This window comes from Falco peregrinus, chromosome 2 (genome assembly GCF_023634155.1).
Source record: "Falco peregrinus isolate bFalPer1 chromosome 2, bFalPer1.pri, whole genome shotgun sequence".
Classification (NCBI taxonomy): domain Eukaryota; kingdom Metazoa; phylum Chordata; class Aves; order Falconiformes; family Falconidae; genus Falco; species Falco peregrinus.
Genome location: NC_073722.1, coordinates 52,631,647 through 52,634,825, shown reverse-complemented (window position 1 = coordinate 52,634,825; position 3,179 = coordinate 52,631,647). Strand labels below are relative to the sequence as shown.

The following is a 3,179-nucleotide window of genomic DNA, read 5'->3' as shown; positions in this document are numbered from 1 at the left end:
TGCTGCTCGTTAGCGTCTGCTGGCTGGTCAGGAAAATGAAGCTTGCCTCTGGCAGCCACAGTGAGCAGGACAGAAAGGAGGATGACAGGGAGGAGGAAGACCTCCATGGTGCACACAGCGGTGTCAGCTATATGGCTGTGCCCACCCCACCGACAATGCACGACCTGCCTGACACGTGCGAGGCCCTGAAGGAGCTGGTGGGTGACCTCCTTAAGGTCTGCCAGATACTGTGCAAGAGGAGTTTCATGCCAGAGCTGTACCCAGCCACTGGGGAGGAGGGTGCCCGTGAAACCTGGAGTGTGCACGGGAACAGCATCACCTACCGCCTGCCTGTGTTCCTGTGGCCACCCCCCGGGCACTCTTTCACCCTGGAGCCGGACACCACGGGGCAGCTGCCAGAAGAGCAGCCCAGCATCCGTGTGGGGCTGGAGTGCGTGTGCTTGAGGCAGCAGCTGCTGGGAGACACACTGTGCTTTCTCCACCACCCCGAGGACCAGCTGCCGAGGGACCAGAGGTCGCCCCTCCTCCACACCCTCTGCACTCACTCCTGCCTAGACGTGGAGAAAATCGTCTGCTGGACCCAAATGCTAGTAAAAACAGCCTGGCTGCTTTTGCCTGAGTCGCGCCACTGCCAGCTAACGCTGCTGCCCTCCTCCCAGTCCTGCAGGTTCCAGCTGACAACCGCCTCCAAGATGGACATCTGCACTGAAATGATTTTTGCAGTGTGGCAGGACAGCCAGGCTGAGCCTTGAGTAGGCGGAGGGAGGCCAGCTTCACCAGCAGCACGCCACGGCCAGAGAGCCACGCTGCTGTCGAGATGCTGCTTTGCAGGAACATGGCAAGGCGCACCCAGCAGGACAGTTTCCACCTCAGAGGTCTTCAGCTCTGCACCCGTCTCCTGGTGGTCACAGGCTTTTCCACCCGTGCCTGCGACCCTGAGGATCTCCTCTCATCTCTCAAAGGTGGGGCCCGAGGGACAACTGCGGACACTGGCACAGAGAATCTGCTCACCCCAGAGACTGCCTGGGGAGTGCGTGCCACAGCTCTGAGCAAGCTGGGCACGGACATGACACCGCCCGAGGGGAGCTCAGCATCACCGGCGTGTGGGGAATGTCCGCCGGTCCAGCTGGAGATGCCACTGCAGCTGAGGCTCCTGTTATCACCTGTAACAGCATGGGACCACCCATCCTGTTGGAAAGAGCTGTCTGAGTGTGCCTATGGAATACACTGGATGCTCTGTCTGGGTGTCCGTTTGCAGCTTGGCCTGTGTGTCTTTTGGAGAACTCTGCGGTTTCACTGCACATTTCATTGACTCTTTGGGCTCAGCTGTCCAGCCAGCTTTTAACCCAGCAAAGAGTTCACTTGTCCAAGCCACGAGCAGCCAGTTTCTCCGGGAGAATGCTGTGGGAGACGGTGTCAAAGGCTGTGCTAAAGTCCGGGTAGACAACATCCACAGTCCTTCCCTCATCCACTAAGCGGGTCACCTTGTCATAGAAGGAGATCAGGCCAGTCCAACGGGACCTGCCTATCACAAACCCATGCTGGCTGGGCCTGATCACCTGGCTGTCCTGTACGTGCCATGTGATGGGACTCAAGATGATCTGCTCCATAAGCTTCCGCGGGCTCAAGCTGACGGGCCCTGGACCTTCCTTCCAGCCCCCGTGCTCGTGGCTTGGACAAGCGAACGCTTTGCTGGGTTAAAAGCTGGCTGGACAGCTGAGCCCAAAGGGTGGTAGCAGATGGGGTTACCAGCTGGTGACCAGTCACAAGTGGTGTTCCCCAGGGCTCAGCACTGGGGCCAGTTCTCTTTAATATCTTCATCGATGATCTGGACGAGAGGGTCGAGTGCACCCTCACTAAGCTTGCAGACACCACCAAGTTGAGTGGGAGTGCTGATCTGCTTGAGGGCAGGAGGCTCTCTAGAGGGACCTGGACAGAATGGAGCAATGGCCCGAGGCCAAGTGTGTGCGCTTCAACAAGGCTCAGTGCCGGGGCCTGCGCTGGGGTCACACCAACCCCACGCAGCGCTGCAGGCTGGGGGCAGAGCAGCTGCCAAGCTGCCCAGCAGAAAAGGGCCTGGGGCAGAAAACGGCCATCTGCATACGAGCCGGCAGCGTGCCCAGGTGGCCAGGAAGGCCAAGGGCATCCTGGCTTGTATCCAAAACCGTGTGGCCAGCAGGACCAGGGCAGCGACCATCTCCCTGTACTTGGCACTGGTGAGGCTGTGCCTCGACTACGGTGTTCACCTGTGGGCCCCTCAGGACGAGGAAGACACAGAGGTGCTGGAGCGTGTCCAGGGGAGGGCAACGGAGCTGCTGATGGGTCCGGAGCACAATTCTTACGAGAAGCGGCTGAGGGGACTGGGGTTGTTTAGCCTGGAGTAAAGGAGGTTCAGCGGGGACCTTCTCACTCTCCACAACTACCGGAAAGGAGGCGGTAGCAAAGCTGGTGTCGGTCTCTTGTCTCAAGCAACAAGCAACAGGATGAGAGGAAACGGCCTCAGGTTGTGCCGGGGGAGGATGACAGTGGCTGTTGGGGAAAATTTCTTCACTGGAAGGGTGCTCAGGCATTGGAACAGGCTGCCCAGTGGAAGTGCTTGAGTCACCATCCCTGGAGGTATTTACAAGACGTGTAGAGGTGGCACTTGGGGACACGGTTTACTGTGGACTTGGCAGTGTTGGGTTTATGGCTGCACTTGTTGATCCCAAGGGTCTTTTCCAACCTAAATGATTCCATGATTCTAGGTTCCCTCCACTTGGGACCTCAGGTCCCCATCACCTCAACAAGAAGCTTGACACAGAAAGGGACTCTGGGGCACAATTCCCTCCCTCTTTTCACCTCCAGAAGGCTTTGGACAGGAGGCCCATCGGATGTACAGTCCTGCACATGCTGAACAGACAGAAACACGGCACCCATGTCGGTCTTGGTGGATATTCAGCAATGCTAAAGAAAGCTTTTGAGCTGTCTGGGTCTCAGGGTGTGCACTCATGCAGTACAGGCCACGTTTCTGGGAAGCCAGATGCAGCACGCTGTACAGAGGGCTGTCCTGAACCATGGAAATATCTCAGGGGAGCGGAGAGACGCGGTCCCCAGAGTGGCCTCTCCAGCTCCTTCGCTTGCCCTTGCAGGGGGCAACTTGGTAACCAGAGACAGGAGCCGCAGGATCTTTCCCACCTGCA

The 3,179-nt window shown here is 58.4% G+C and overlaps 1 pseudogene; it reads left to right on the top strand.

Moving 5' to 3' along the window:
* The first annotated feature begins 835 nt into the window (after positions 1-835).
* Positions 836-2,903, top strand: LOC129783714 (uncharacterized; annotated as a pseudogene).
* The last annotated feature ends 276 nt before the right edge of the window (positions 2,904-3,179 follow it).